The sequence below is a fragment of the Perissodus microlepis genome, chromosome 22 (genome assembly GCF_051167445.1).
Source record: "Perissodus microlepis isolate ML-2025 ecotype Zambia chromosome 22, ASM5116744v1, whole genome shotgun sequence".
Lineage (NCBI taxonomy): Eukaryota > Metazoa > Chordata > Actinopteri > Cichliformes > Cichlidae > Perissodus > Perissodus microlepis.
In genome coordinates, this window is record NC_140481.1 from 11,152,462 (window position 1) to 11,169,581 (window position 17,120).

A 17,120-nucleotide genomic window follows, 5' to 3' on the forward strand; every position below is an offset into this window, starting at 1 on the left:
TAAATACAAGTGCACATTTTGGTCAAACTGCAATTAAAGTTCTGTGGTCACTTGCAGTTCTTCCCTGCTGGGTTTGCTGCTGAGCCGCCCAGTTCAACGTTGCGGGTGCTCAGCCAATCAGAGTTTGCCTGTTTAACTCTGCACTGTGATTACACGCAATTCTGAAAATCCAGAAAGAAATGCTCCCCGCAAAACGTTGAACTTGGACACTTGGGACTCTTGGTGGGTGCTCGGTGGATTGTCGTTTACAAAACCCTTTAGGAAAACTGGTCCTGGATTTGGATTAAATAAACTACCCATGCAGTATGAGGAAATGCACCATTTCTTTACATAAGACATCTAATACATTCTTGGCCTAAATGAATTTTGTTTTACAAAATAAGCTTTAACTGTAAATACTTAAATTTAGATAGTTTCAGGCATCCAATTTCAGTGCGGGTCTGGTGTGCTTATTTGTAGTTCTATATTCTGTATTTGTGGACTCTAATAAAGTAGCTTTCCTTGATCCTTTCTCTCTTACACTGGTCAATTGTGCATCCCCTCACTTCCTCCACTGTCTGAAACGTGCCATTTTAGCTAATTCCCTTACATTTGAAGACAATTTTCTCCTTTAATAGCACACGAGCATGTTAATGCTGCCCATGCACAACTACTCATAATACCAAGTACTCATTCTAATATACAAGGTTACCATGTTACTTGTTACCAAGGAAACTATGACGAGCTATTACTGTATAAAAAGAAGAAGAAGGAAAGCATAAAGAGTCATTTTCTGTCTTGCTGACGTCCTGGTAAAAAGTAAAGAGGACATTTTATGCTCATTTAAACACTATGAAAAAATCTCTAAAAACAGTTTTGTCTGATTAGAGATGCATAAAGAACTGTTTTCTAAACTCTCAATGTTTAGGAGAGGGAGTTTAAATTTTAGCAGGGTGGACATCAATTTCAGAGAGGCTTTGCTAAAAATGCAGGCTCACAAGTGTTTTAGAATAGAATAGAATAACTCTTTAATTGTCCCACAAGGGGAAATTTGGTTGTAACAGCAGCCAGAAAGACACATATACAAACAAACAGTACACAGGACACAGAACAGAAACATACACAATTTTTCTTACATATTTACATATGGACAATGTTTACTATAAACAGAGTACTGTACAGTTATTAAATTAAATAAAAATAACTACAGATAAGAGGCAAACCAGATTGTAGTGCAAATCGGTTGATTAAATTATTGCAGTTACAGCGCAGATGTAAACATCTATGTTTGTTGGGAGCAGTTCTGATTGTACAGTCTGACAGCTGCAGGGAGGAAGGACCTGCGGAAATGCTCCTTCACTTCCTTTACATGCATGGGGTGGGAGACTGTCCATCAGAGACGTTATTTTGGCCAGAGTCCTTCTGTCCCCCACCACCTGCACTGGGTCCAGGGTGCATCCCAGAACAGAGCTGGCCTTCCTGATGAGTTTATCCAACCTCTTCCTCTCAGCTGTCGATAAACTGCTGCTCCAACATACCACACTGTAAAAAATGACAGATGCCACCACAGAGTCATAGAAGGTCTTTAAAAGCGCTCCCTGGACTCCAAATGACCTCAGCAGGTAGAGTCTGCTCTGACCCTTCCTGTAAAGAGCATCAGTGTTGTGGCTCCAGTCCAGTTTATTATTCAGGTGAACACCCAGAAGAGTATCAGGAATGAAAATGTATCTCACTGAGACAGTAGATGAATATATCACTTCATGTTTTTCTTCCTGAACACCTGGCAGAACACATTTTAGGCTAAAGAGAAACCTGTTTCCTAACTCCTCACAAGAAAGTGCAAAAAGTCTTGTAGAAACGGGACAGTTGAGCCAAATGAGCAAATCACTGGATGAACACTGCTGGAAAGCACCATTTATATGTATATCCTGAAATGTTAGTTTACATCCTCACACCTTGGATAGTCTGTACACCATCTAGCAATAGATGCATGGAAAAGTCTTAATGTCCCTGCACTGAAAGATTATGAGTAATTGGCTGAGAATGTGAAAGCATATTTTCAAAATGACAAAGCTACTAAATGAGTGCCAAAGCCCCATTAGGGAATGCATGAAATAAAACATTGGAAGAGGAACAACATTCCTCCCCCAAAAGTCCCTCAACTGGGCTCTTAATAATAGTAATAATAATGACAACTTTATTTATAAAACACTTTCAAACAAAGTGCTGAACAGTTATTTGAAGATAAAAAGACAAATACATAAATAAAAGTAGTGCAGAAAAAACAATACAACTTAAAAACTGATAACATTTAAAAACTGATAGGCATAGAATTAAGACACATAAGGTAGAGTAAACAAGTGGGTCTTTAATTTGACTTTAAAAACCTTCACAGAGCATACTGCCTACCTAATATCTTGAGTGAGGTTGTTCCACAAAATGGGGCACGAAAAGAAAAAGCATGCTCCCCAATAGTCTATTTTCTGGCTTTAGGAACTTTTAGAAGGCCAGTATCCTGAGATCAGAGAGCTTGGGATGGAACAGAGGTGCCAAAGGTCAGAGAGATACAAAGGTGCCAAACCATTTAAAGCCTTGTAGATGAGCAACAGGACTTTATAACCTGCTCGAACTTCACAAGGCAACCAGTGAAGAGATTTCAGTAATGGGGTAATGTGCCCAAATTTCCCAGTTTTGCTGGAGATTTAGGAATTAAAATATCAAATACAATTCCTAAATGGTCTAAAATAGATAAAACACAAGTTTCAGTCACTGATACATTCAGTTCATAACCCAAGACAAGGTCTAGAGTGTGGTCTTTAGGTGTTGGCCCAGACACAAATTGTGTGAAATTTGTTAATCAATCTTAATTAAACTTAATTCTAGTATGCAAATTAAGATTTTGCCAGCTCTTGTGGAAGTTTTAATTTAATAAATCCTAAATGGCGAGCGGTAGCCACCATCCTATAATAAAGAACAGAACAAAACCAAGCTTGGTGAGAACAGCCATCACAGGGCAAATGACCAGCAGAGTCTCTCCCAAGCCTGGCACAGCCCTGGGTTTAAATACCTTTCACAGAGCAAAAGACAATACACAGCTGTTTTTTCACCTTTGGTCTCCCCAAAAGAAAGAGTCCACAATCATGTGGGATTCCCCCCCCCCACACACACTCTCTGCCTCACCCGCCTGTTTAATGGCTTATTCCAGCCTTTTGATGATGTAATCAATTAATACAAGAAAAAAGATTCATGAATTAAGTAAAAACTGGACGTACAGCAGCTTCACAATGCCACAATTCAAGCAAAATAAGCCAGATTGTATTCCAATGTGTTGATCAACACAATGTGTTGCCTCGTTTATTGACATAAAACAGCTCAACTTCTTTTATATGGTAGGTAATTAAGGTTAAAATTTACTTACGCTGTAATTATGTGTTTTAGCAACAGTGATGAGTTGCCTCTACTTTCAGATGAAACTCACTATGACTGCTATCACTTCAAATGAGGTGAACTATACTATTTACGTATTCCTGACAGAGGTGTGGACTCGAGTCACATGACTTGGACTCGAGTCAGACTCGAGTCATTAATTTTATGACTTTAGACTTGACTTGAAAAAATGTTCTAAGACTGTGACTTGACTTGGACTTTTACACCAATGACCTGGGACTTGAATTGGACTTGAACCGGTTTACTTGAAAAGAATTGATATTTCACCCCAAATATAAAATTTAACATACATATTATATAGAAAGTGTGCACCATTAATTCAATTCATTGATTCATTTATTCAAACCACAGTCCGTACTATGTGTGCGTGAGCTGTAGCACTGCCAATCAAATTAACCAGATAAAAAAAAAAAATGCTCAAAAATGCTGCAAGGAGTTATTTTTTTCAGGTACATAAACTATGAAGTAGTCAACAAAAAAACGAAATGCAATATGCAAACCATGCAAGAAGAGAATCACAGACAGAGATGGAACAACTTCCAACTTTCTCCGACAGTTGAAGTTGCATAAAGAACGGTAGGTGGTGCTTCTCTTTTGCTACAATGAGATAGCTGACTTCATCTAACTAGCAAATCTTGTCCAGGCTCCGTTGGTGATACAGTTTTTTTTTTAAATGTGTATGATATTTTTGTCATGCGATTTTAAAGCCGGCCCTACAAGCGCATCCAAGAATAACATGCAGCTTATCTCAGAACTGTCGGTGAAAATTATTCTTGGAGCTAAGTTTAATTGAGCTGCATTTTATAGAGGTGCAATTTCACAATTTGTGTATATTTTCTAAGTTCACTATTTCGTCATGTGTTGAGAAAAACACAGATTTTAAAATTACATGGTCTAATATTTACATTTAGCATATAACTGCAACATTCTTTTTTCGTTTTTTTTTTTAAGACTCTAAAGGACTTGAAATTCAAAGTTTCGGACTTGTGACTTGAGACTCGACTCTGACTTGCCTGACATTACTTGAGACTTGACTTGTGACTTGAGGATAAAGACTTGAGACTTACTTGAGACTTGCAAAACAATGACTTGGTTCCACCTCTGATTCCTGAGCCACAAGACCACATTAAAATAATAAACACTGACTAACCCGCTATTTCCAACCGAAATGTTGCTAAAGAATAGCAACAGTTTACAGTGTAACACTTAGCTAACCACAGCAGACAAATGAATAACCGAAAATAGTTGTGGTGCTGTTAGTTCTGTCATATTAGCCAATAAAGGAGATAACAAACTCAATAAACAACATTAGTATGTTATTATGAAGACAAAAACAAAATATAAAATGCGGGAATTCAATACTTGTCCGTAGTTGAAAGCCGTTACTTTTTGACAGCGTTCGTAAGGGCAGAAATGACGGCGTCCGGTTTCCGCTCACCATTGGTGCATTGTCCTATCTAACAAAATGTCCTCTGCTTCTGATTGGACGGTAGCGTGAAAAAACGGATGACGCCAGAACAAGTATGGCGGGATCATATGGGTATCTCTACTGTAAAGTACTTGTGAGTGACTCAGTGTGTAATGCTATGGTGAATAAAGGGTTTACTTACAGCATGTACTTTTCCTAACTGACAGGCAGTAACCATTTGATAATTGTAAAATGCTTGAAAAAACAATCACTGTGTTCAGGAAGGTGCTCTGCTTTGTCAGTCTGTATTTTCAGGTAAAGTTGTTCACCATCTGTTCTGTATCTACATGAGTTTAGGACCTTCAACCTTTTAAAGTTTAATCCATTAGAAGGACCTTATCTAACAGCTTGTCACAATTTACTATTGGCCAGTGATGCGCAGGTTACATAAAAACATGAATACAGACACACACATCATACATATATAAAGCATCATTACTCAAAAATAGCTTCCTTTTCATCTGCAATTTTGCTGTCGATTTCCATGAAGAATATCGTTTAACAAAGTTTTATTTACAAATCACTGGGTATTTCTTTGCCGTTGAGTAACAGTTCTGCAAGCCGTCGGAAGGATGCATTTGCTTCCAGTAGCACCTAGAGTTATTCAATTAGTTTTTCAGAGTAGCCCGAGCAAGATGATTCTTATTTCATAGTTGGTGTCTCCTCTGTCTTGATGTTACTTAGGTTCTGGTTAGACACTGTTGGATCCACTCTCAAAGATGATCTAGACTTGTGCCTTGGAAAAGCTGTTGACAGTGGCTTCAGCTCGTGAGTCTCTGCGGACGCCTGCCTGTCTGCATCTATTTTCCTCTTGATTCGTTTCTTGACTTTCTTGCAGATGAAGTAAACGAGACACATCAAGATACAGACAGCAGAGGACACCACCATGAACAGAGTGAAGATCTTCTTCTCTGTGGGGCGGGATATGTAACAGTCCACCGTGTTCGGGCAAGGATCCAGGGAACACTTGGACAAACGTGGTAAGTCGAACCCTTCGTAGATGTGGTAAAGGATGTACAGGAAACCAGCATCAAAGCTTGCCTTTAAGATCAGGCTCACCTATAAGAAGACAAATGAGTGTTAAAGTAGGAAAAATCTCATGGATTTCTCCATTGCTAATGACTGTGTTTGACAGAATTAATTTTAAATGTTCAATAATTGCTGTAACTTATCCCATTTGTCTAAGCTCTTGTTATGACGATTAATTAGTTTAAAAAAATAAAAAACTAAGTGACCCTATGAAAAAATTGGAACGTAAATGAGGATTCTTCAACCTTCTATAAACTATAAAATGAAAATTCCTGATATTTATCAAAATCAGTCAAAACAAAAGTGAACACTTGGTAGAGATGTTTCTAAACAGCAAATGAAAGTGAAATTAAAGACAAGAAAAAAGACACCATGTTACAGACATAATAGTCCCACATTCCACTGTAGGGACATATTATATGGTTGTTTAAAGGAAGCTTTGAAAGCATAGAACCACTTAAAATAGAGTTTCTTTCAGTATCAGATCGATACTAGGGTGATATGATCTGTACTTTGTTTCTATCCTCTAAGTTCAGTATATATATATTTAGAAATAAAAAAGATACATCAGACATACACTGTGAAAAATATCTGAATGTCTTTGCAATACTTGATATTGATAGATACCAAAATTTGCATTATCGTAGACCACTCCTGCAAAGTCACACAACTTCACATCAGTTTGGTGGCGCTTTTTGCTTATACATTATAATTGCAAATCTCCTTCTATGTGTGGCATACACAATAACAGTGGAATTAAACTTTAGCACCCTTCGTTCTTACCAGGTATGTCCACCACAGCCCTCCACGTTTCTTCCCAGGGCGGGCATACATGCGTTTACCCTCATGGGTTGTGGTGTACTTTAAGTCCTTCATCTGTCGATATTTGACATGGGCAACAACCATCAGTGACGGGCGTGAGCTGCAGGGCCCACAGGCGGATGTGGGAGATGGGGAAGAAGTGGTCATAGCACACGTTGGTGCAGCCTGGCTGTTTAGTGTTGCATTCAAAATCTTTGCTCTCGTCACCCCACACTTGCTGAGCCGCCACCACAAACACCATCACCCGAAAGATGAAGACCATTGAGAGCCAGACTCGACCGAACACTGTGGAGTAATTGTTGACCCCACTGATGAGGTCCTCCAGCCAATTCCAGTTCATGACTGCTGCCTTGGAGGGGGACAAGGGGAAAGAAATTTGAGGAGTATGGTTGATCTCCTGAAGAGATCAGGTGGAATGAAGTTCCTGACCTAAACCTGAGCAATGAAACAAGAAAATATGTTAGAAGAATCTTTGAAATACTTGAAGCAGTATGATGCCAGTCAGTGGTTTGTAAAGTCCTGGTCCAAAAAGTTAAATATAATAAAAGCCTCTAATTTAAGTTAATGTCCTAAATAAAGATACAAAGAAAATATTAACTTCAAGTACTGACTGAGACTGTAGTGTTTAGTTATATACAATGAGATCATATGCATGATACACACACACACACACACACACACACACACACACACACACACACAATTCTGTTTTATTTATTTAGTGCTAAATAACAACAAGTGCACAGTAAGGTAAAGACCCAACAATAATACAGAGGAAACGCCTACAATCATATGACCCATTTGAACAACTGCTTAGGCGACAGTGGGGAGGGAAAAACTTGCATTTAACATGACAAACCCTCCAGAAATAAAATGCTCAATGTGGAAGGGAGCCAGTTATTAATAATAACTAATGATTAAATGCAGAGAGGTGTATAAACACATGGTGAGTGAAGTAGATGAGTGAAGAAGTAAAATTCAGAGCATCATGGGAAGTTCTTCAGCAGTGTCTGTGAGTTTTGGAGCTGGTTCCATAGAAGAGGGGAAGAAGAGCCCTGATAGCTAAAGGCTCTACTTCCCATTTTACTTTTAAATACCCAAGGAACCAGAAGTAAGCATGCAGTCTGAGAGTGAACTTCTCTATTCTATTGAGGTGATATGGTAGTATGATATCTTTAAGATAAGACGTGGCCTGATTTTTCAAGACCTAGTATGTGAAGAGAAGGCTCTTAAATTTAATTCTGGATTTAACAGGGAGCCAATGAATAGAAGCCGAAATTAGAGAAATATGCTATCATTTAGTCCCTGTCAGTGTTCTTGTTGTAGCATTTTGAATCAACTGATGACTCTTCATGGAATTCTTTGAACATCCTGATAATAACGATTTGCAGTAGTCCAGCATGAACTTTCAGTTTCACTCTGAGACAGAGTATTTCTAAATTTGGAAATATTGTGCAAAAGGAAGAAAGCAGTCCAACTGAATTATTTAATATGCACATTGAAAGATTTCTCAAATACCGCTACAAGATTCCTCACAGTGTTACTGGAGGCCAATGCAATGCCATCCAGTGTATCTGGTTAGATCTAGTTAGATACATATTTCAAAGATTTTTCGGGATGAATATAATAGATGTATTAAGCTTAGCAGTGAGTTCAAGCTGACATAATGGCTCAGAGGTCATAGCAAACAAAAAACTCGACATGGAGTGTGCTTTTAAAGATTTCAGTATTTTAATTTTTTATCTTGTCAACTCACAGCATTATGATGATCCTGTACATTTACTGGCTGATGTTTGTCATGTGTGTGCCAAACTGTGTATGAGTGCGTTTCTTGGAGTATTTCTACAACAGCAACTACGAAGCCACTGCAGTTTTTTTTTCTAGTAATGTTCCCCAAAACAAATGCATACAATTACAAACATGTAAGCTATTCTTAACTACTGATGAGTTAAATATGAAGTCTCACGAATTAAGCCATTGCGACTGCAAATATGTCAGCTGTTATGTCAAATATGTCATGGTTATTGCTCATTATTCTTTTGCTTTTCTTTTTTAATCTATGTCTCATCCCACGAGTGAGTGAGTGAGTCACCATCAAAACTTTCAGTTTATGGAAAGAACCAAACCCACACCCACAGCATTATAAGCCAACTCTTTGAAACAACATCTTTGTTATCATATGAAATCCCATGTACAGACTAAGGTTTTTTGATCTTAGGATTTTTAGGATTTAGACATAAAGAAGTTCTGCTGTGCTACAAACGGGTTTCAACAACGAGAAACAAAAGCTTCTCTTTTACATTTACATCTCATTCTGGTAAATGCACACAGCCTGACAGGGAACATGTTGGATAACAGCTTCGCTGTCCACTGTTCCATTTCAGTTCTGTCACGTCTAATCCCGACTATTTGAATTCAGAAACACTTTCCCTCAGCATGGCTATAGACATATTGAGCTGTCAAATCAGTTGCTATTTTCTCTCTTATCCAGCATTCCTGACTATTAAATTACACAGCATAAAAAGACTTGACTCAACGAATGCCTTCAGAATCACAACATGGGCTACTGAAGGCCAGACACATTCAATCGCTGCCGAAGTTGCCTGCCCTTTACCTCGCCTTCTAACAGACAATACAATGAGCAACATTAACCTCACAGTGCGCCTCAGCCGGTGCTTCTGAGACTCAGACGTTCAGCTGCCATCAAGATGATTCTTAAAGGGAATTTTCTGACATCATCTTTTTTTGTTAAAGTTTTCATTTGAAAATGCATCGTTTTCTCTCTGTTTTGGCCTACCGTCCACACTGAGACGGCGTTTTCGCTGAACGAAAATGCTCTCGAAAACGCATACATTTGAAAACAGTGCTTTTACGTTGCAGTGTGACCAGTGAAAATGTAGACTTTCTAAAATAATGACGCATGTTAGTCATATGATGCAGTCAAGTGACCAGTTAAACTAAGATAGTGGAGTGCGTTATACAGCGGTTGTTTTGTTTGCTCTGAATTTTGACAGCCCTATTAAAGATTAATATCAGTCTGTACATGCTCCACATGGCTTTTCTTCAAATTCTTTAACTCTCACTCGCTTTTGCAACTTGCAACTACCTTTGTGTTACTTGCAGCAACAACTCCACCGCATTGTTAGTCCATTTAAAAAACTCTGTGCTTTTCCTCAACATTCTGCCGGAAAGTAAATAAATGGCAGACAGAAATGAGGCAGGTCAAATCTTCTTGCGTTTCACGCATGTGAAGTACATGAACGTAAGCGTTTTCGGCCATTTCAATGTGGACGCACAACTCTGTGAAAACGACTGAAAACGCTAGTGTGGTCACGAAGCGTTTTCAGACGAAAACGCCGTTTTCAAATCTATCCGGGCTAGTGTAGACGTAGCCTTGGTTACACCTGGACCTTTTGAGGGGGGCCGGCTTTGATGTGTGGCCTTGCTGGTAAACACAAGGAACAAGAGGAGGATAGGCAGAGCATTGCTTAAAAAAGTTACATTCTCTCACCTAATGGTTTCAGTTTGCATGTTGGTGTCATGGTCTCCGTGCCTGCCCGGCCGGCCCCACAAGGCTACATTTGCTGTTTCGGTTCTCTCCCTCTCTGCCTGGGCGGAGCTCATTGTGGGCTCCCGCCCTTGGCCCACACACCTGACAACAATCACCTGTCATCACCGGGAGCACTATTTGAGGCTGGAACACAGATCCTCTCGTCGCTGGATGATTGTACTACTGACACCTTCCCCCCCCCGGACCTGCGACCTCCCTGCCGTGTGAACGTGTGCGAGTGTGAGAGAGCTACCTTGTGATTCCCTGGAGTTTTGGATTCCCTTCACTGTATATATATTGTGCACTGGAGCCGTAAATAAACTGTTTTTTGGAGACATCTAACCGCTCTGCGCTTGAGTCCCTACAACCAGATCGTGACAGTTGGGCATGAAAAAAAAACTGCCCCAGGGCATTTTGAAGAAAAAAAAGGATAGTGACAGAGAGACAATGTCAGAGAAATGGATGTGATGCAGAACGGATGCAAATCAGCACATTACAATACAGAGTGTTTCATCTGCGAGACAGGGCAAGGACCCGGTCTCTGTTTTCAGGCATTTAACCTTTAAATCCCACTTAGTTACTTGCATTTACTGCCCTACCGCTGTGCACAGTGATGATTGTACAGCGTAAATAGAAAACAAATGAGGATTCCAGTCTGCACTTTCTTCGCCCACTCAAAAGGAAACTCTGTTACAGTAGTTTGAAGTTAAAAAGCAGTGGGGAAACCAAAGCTGCTGGACAAACGTACCAATGTATACAAAAAGTAACCTCCCCCCGTCTTGACATCATAATTAAACCACACAGAGTGACAGTTTCAAGTCACCTTTCATTCTTTTCACACTGCAGAAACTAAAGGAACTGTCACATGGCAGTTAATCCCCGTGGGAAATCATGCATATGTCTTCATGGCAAACAATCCCACACATTCCACAGGAGAGAGAGATTTCTCTCATTCACTGTTGTGTTTAATTGTTAGTTGGCTAGTTCTTTTGTTTTGCTTTAGTTTCCAAGGGATTTGCAGACACACCCACAAAGCCACCGAGGTAACAAACTGGAGTAAATGAGGCAACAAAGCTACACATGCCAGGAGACACAGCCTGCACTGTAATGCTTCTGTTTTTACGTGCAGCATGAAACTAACATAATAACAGTGGTTAGTTTTTATCCTGCAATGTTGGAAAAAAGTGAAAGGTACAATGGAAATGAGTTGCAGCAGGGCAATCATGAAGTTCAGTTAAGGTGTGCCAGAGTAATATTAGACAAGCTTACTTGAGACTTCCTTAAAAGCCACAAAGCAGGTTTTCCTTCACCTGGTTTCTGTTTTTTTTTTTTTTTTACACAAAACCAGCCAGCCTTCTTTGAAAATGAGAGATCACACCTCAGTCAAAAATAGTACAGTCTGCAAAAAGGCTGAATTCTGCAATAAACATACTATCTCGCACCGAGAGGACGCAGACAAGAGGAAGATCAGACAGAGAGAAAGATGAATGCCTTTCTAAAAAGAATATGTTATGCCCTCTGTTGGCCTCTAGAGAATGCTGATGCTCCACCATTTTATTACACTTTTTTTTTTTTTGGTTAAGCAAGAGGAAGGGGGTGGGGTGGGGGTGTGGGGGATGAGAGAGAGAGGCAAGAAATGTTAAGTAGACAGAGAACAGAGACTCTCATCTCTCTTATTAAAACCTAGCAGCCACATCATCTACAGCCGGCACTTAAGAAGCCACAGAAGTGGTTGTCAGTAGTGATATTATCACATAAAAACAAGCTATTATGGGATGTAATTGTACTGACTTATAGATTTTAACATTTAAAATACAAGTGCACATTTTGGTCAAACTGCAATTAAAGCTCTGTGGTCACTTGCAGTTCTTCCCTGCTGGGTTTGCTACTGAGCCGCCCACTTTAGCGTTGCGGAGAGTACACATGCGGATGCTGAGCCAATCAGAGTTAGCCTATTTAACTCTGCACGAAATGAGGTGGAAGCTACCCCTTCGTCTCCTCAGTCTAATCATGTAACTTGGAATAAATATTACATGTGGAAATGTTGGCAGGTGAGTCTATGAGTGCTGGCTGATTTATGGCTGCCTGGAGCAATGTCACAGCACTCTAAGGTCACTGTTACAATTTTTTTTTATTGTATTTCTTTTTTTTTTTTCTGTTGTGTCTGAACATGAGTTGAATTGCTCCATGTTTCTACAACCCTGCTGGCCTGCCTTCACTGCTGTTGTGGTATGTTTGTGTAAATTTTTCATCACCACAGTGCAGGTGGTTGCCGCTGTTGCCTGGAAATGATGCTGGTTGCTTGCCACAAAAGAAGTCTACTGCTTTCACAGACAAACCGACCATCATGTCACATTGGGCTAGAAACGTAACTCTCTCCTTATTTACCTCTTACGTGTGCTTTAAATTTAGTTTCCGTGACAGTGCAGTTGTGCAACTAATGATATTTAATGTGCATGTTAATTTTTTTTGTCAGCAGGTGTAGGGATTGCACTGTGATTACACAGTATCCTGAAAATCTGGGAGGAAATGCTCCCCGCAAAACCTCTTGCTCAGGCTGAACTCGGGCACTTGGTGGGTGCTCAGTGGGTTGTCAAGTTTGCAAAATCTCATCTTATTATCTTATTTTACATTATTGGCCTAAATTAATTTTGTGTTACAAAGTCAGCCTTATCTGTAAATACTTAAGTTTAGTTAGTTTCAGGCATCCACTTTCAGTTAAAGTGGTTCTGGTGCTTATTTTTAGTTCTATATTCTGTATTTGTGGACTCTAATAAAGTAGCTTTGCTTGATCCTTTCTATCTTACACTGGTCATTTGTGCAATCCCTCCCTCTGCTGTCTGAAACGTGCCATTTTAGCTAATTCCCTTGCACTTTAAGACAGTTTTCTTCTTTAATGGCACACGAGCATGTTAATGCTGCCCATGCACAACTACTCATAATACTACCAAGTACTCATTCAAGTAAACAAAGACCATGTTACCTGTCACCAAGGAAACTATGATGAGCTATTACTGTATTTAAAAAAGGAAGAAAAGCATAAAGAGTTATTTGTGAACTCTGTGTCTTGCTGACGTCCAGGTAAAAAGTAAAGGGGACCTTTTATGCTCAATTTAACACTATAAAAAATCCTCTAAAAACAGTTTTGTCTGAATAGAGATGCGTAAATAACTATTTCCTCAACTCTCAATGTTTAGGAGAGGGAGTTAAAATTTTACCTGACAGCAATCTTTTTTTTTGTATTATCATAAATCTGGAAAAACTGCTTCATCCTGTGAGTCAGCAGGACGGACTTTGTGACATCAATTTCAGAAAGGCTTTTCTAAAAATGCAGGCTCACAAGTGTTTTAAGAGTATCAAGAATGAAAATGCATTCTGCGGTAGAATATATCACTGGATGTTTTCTTTCTGAACACCTGGCAGAACACATTTTAGGTGAGGATTGCTAAAAAGAAACCTGTTTCCAAACTCCTTACACGAAATTGCAGAAAGTCTTGTACAAATGGGACAGTTGAGCCAAATGAGCAAATCACTGGATGAACACTGCTGTTAGTGGAAAGTAACATTTACACTGAAAAAAAAGGGATTGGCCAGCTCTTTATGGGCTCAAAATGTGGTCATAAATATTTTGTACTTGTAAAAAACATTTGTATGTGTAAAAAGAATTTGTGTGTGCGTAAAAAAGATTTGTATGTGTAAAAAAGATTTGTGTGTGCGTAAAAAAGATTTGTATGTGTAAAAAGAATTTGTGTGTGCGTAAAAAAGATTTGTATGTGTAAAAAGAATTTGTGTGTGCGTAAAAAAGATTTGTATGTGTAAAAAAGATTTGTATGTGTAAAAAAGATTTGTGTGTGTGTAAAAAAGTTTTGTATGTGTAAAAAAGATTTGTGTGTGCGTAAAAAAGATTTGTGTGTGGACTTAGCCCAAAAAAACCCCCTGCAAGTTACAAGTACGAATTTTGACCCTATTTTTCTTCCTTTCATCTGATTGGTCAATGTCATGTCAATCACAAATGTAACAATCCAATCAGAGAACAGATGGGTTTGGCTGTCGGAGGGGCGCTTTTTTTGAACTGCAGGTCCTTGAAGGGAATAAATACCCTTTTACATGCCAACCCAGCGTTTTCCTTCATCACCACGAAGGAAAACAGTCTGTGGTCGTCCGAGTTTGGTGATTTTTGTGTCACAGGTCTACGTGTTTAATATAGGGACTTCCACAGCCTTTTCAACAGCGCTGCGGACCGCGGGGTGGGGGCGGGCAGTGTTTTGGAAATGACAGTCTTCATTACAAAGCTTTCTTCGTTATGAATTAGCATACATGTTTTTATTGAACATTTGAAGAACCAGCAAAAAAAAACAGAAACTCTTGTAGAGGACATAAAGTCAGAGATAGAAAAGACAAGGAGCAGGTGCATCTAGTACAGGTAGAGCTGCTGCAAAAACCCACAGAGCCCAGCAGCCAGCGCAACAAATTCTGGATCCTTTGCTTTTAGTTAGCAGTTAGCATTAGCAGCACATCCTGCGTCCGATGTGAAAGGACTTTTATGCTGCGCACTGTGACTCACAGCAATGGTCCCGGGTCAGCCCTGACTTTGTGTTAAACTAATCTTAAAGTAATAATGGTATTTCTAACCACTGATATAGCACAACTTTATCCTTTCAACAGCTGCTGAAAGTTAGTGGACCTAGCTGCTATCGGATATTTATATAGAGATCCTCCAGCTTCAAACTGTATTACCCTTCAAGGACCTGCAGTTCAAAAAAGCGCCCCTCCGACAGCCAAACCCATCTGTTCTCTGATTGGATTGTTACATTTGTGATTGACATGACATTGACCAATCAGATGAAAGGAAGAAAAATAGGGTCAAAATTTGTACTTGTAGCTTGCAGGGTTTTTTTTGGGCTAAGTCCACACACAAATCTTTTTTACGCACACACAAATCTTTTTTACACATACAAATCTTTTTTACACCCACACAAATTCTTTTTACACATACAAATCTTTTTTACACCCACACAAATTCTTTTTACACATACAAATCTTTTTTACACACACACAAATTCTTTTTTACACATACAAATCTTTTTTACACCCACACAAATTCTTTTTACACATACAAATCTTTTTTACGCACACACAAATCTTTTTTACACATACAAATCTTTTTTACACATACAAATCTTTTTTACGCACACACAAATCTTTTTTACACATACAAATATTTTTTACGCACACACAAATTCTTTTTTACACATACAAATCTTTTTTACAAGTACAAAATATTTATGACCACATTTTGAGCCCATAGCTCTTGGATTTACGTAAGCCTCTTGCGTGTATTTAACACAAGTGCCTCATGCTTTAATGTAACTATATAGTGTAGAAACTACATGATATGCAGAGAGGCTAGATTAAATTGTTCATATCATGTTCAAGTGAAGTAAGTCAATAATATAGCAATGTTAAATCCCGCAACACTGCACGGGTTTCAGTCTCGCGCTCGTGGTTTCAGGAAGGCATCCATCTCAGTCAAGTCGAGCAGCCACCTGTACTTTTTTTGGTAAAAAAAAAATGTAAATTGGGTGGTTGTTACATTAAAAAAGTCTAACTTGTAATTTGAACACAATAATTTTGTGTTTCTATGAACGTAATTAAATCATGAAGGATCTGTACGAAATTCAACAACTTAATTTGTTCTTGTTGAGATGACATGATACAATCTAGTAAGAGTGGTTGCCCAACTCGTGAAATTCACAAGATCGCACGAGATTTCAAAATGCAGGAAAATCACTGGAGTTATAAGAGGCAGACAACTACACACACCACATGCATGCTATTGCTATTTATTGTGGATTAACCTGTCAAGGACAAAAACAAAAAAATTCTGCATCAAATACAGGAAATCATAGCTTTCCTGAATTTATTGTTGGCATGGTGGTTAGTGCTGTTGCTTCACAATAAGAAGATCCTGCTCAAATCCACATTCTGGCTAGTTTGCAGTGGTTTCTCTCTGGGTATTCTGGTTTCCTCCCACAGTTAAAAGTTGTGCAGCTATTAGAGTTAGGGTTAACTGGTGATTCTAAATTACCTGTCAATGTAAGTGCAAATGGTTGTTTGTTTCTATGTGATAGACTGGTGAGCTGTCCAGGGTGTACCCTGCCTCGTAACCTATCACTTCAGGGTTATTTCCCAGCCCCCCTGCAACCAGGATAAAGATAGGAGGATGGTAGTTGTTGTAGAACCATTCAATTTTTATGGTAACCAGGATCTAGACTTTGTTGAACATTATGTAATATGAAGACAACATGTAGTATTTAAGTGATCAAGTAGTATTGGGGTAAAAGTTATTGAATAGTGTTGAAATAAAATGCCAAAATTGTGAAGGATTAAAATATTCCAAGAGCTCAACTTACTTCATCTAAACATGTTTCAATCGCGAAATGCACAGGTTTATTGAATGTGAAAAAGTTGTGTTGATGTGTTGATTTAACTCAGTTGTTTAAGTTTCTGCCAAAGCAAAACATTTATGTGCAACCAGTGTCCACTATTGAATCAAGTAAATCCAACATGGCCTTTTTTTTCAGTGTATATGTATATCCTGAAATGTTAGTTTACATCCTTACACCCTGGATAGTCTGCACACCATTTAGCAACAGATGCATGGAAAAGTCTTAATGTCCCTGCACTGAAAGATTATGAGTAACTGGCTGAGAATATGAAAGCATATTTTCAAAATGACAGAGCTGCTAAATAAGTGCCAAAGCCCCATTAAGGAATGCATGAAAAAACATTGGAATAGGGACAACATTCCTTCCCCAAAAGTCC

General features: G+C 38.9%; 1 pseudogene across 1 annotated transcript; it reads right to left on the reverse strand.

The window, feature by feature from the left end:
* Positions 1 to 4,107: 4,107 nt before the first annotated feature.
* LOC146362636 (gap junction beta-7 protein-like) lies at positions 4,108 to 10,467 on the reverse strand (annotated as a pseudogene). Its single transcript, XR_014799286.1, has 3 exons — positions 10,257 to 10,467; positions 6,707 to 7,180; positions 4,108 to 5,953 (listed from the first exon to the last, which is right to left on the reverse strand). The product of XR_014799286.1 is annotated as a gap junction beta-7 protein-like (transcript).
* Between the last annotated feature and the right edge of the window lie 6,653 nt (positions 10,468 to 17,120).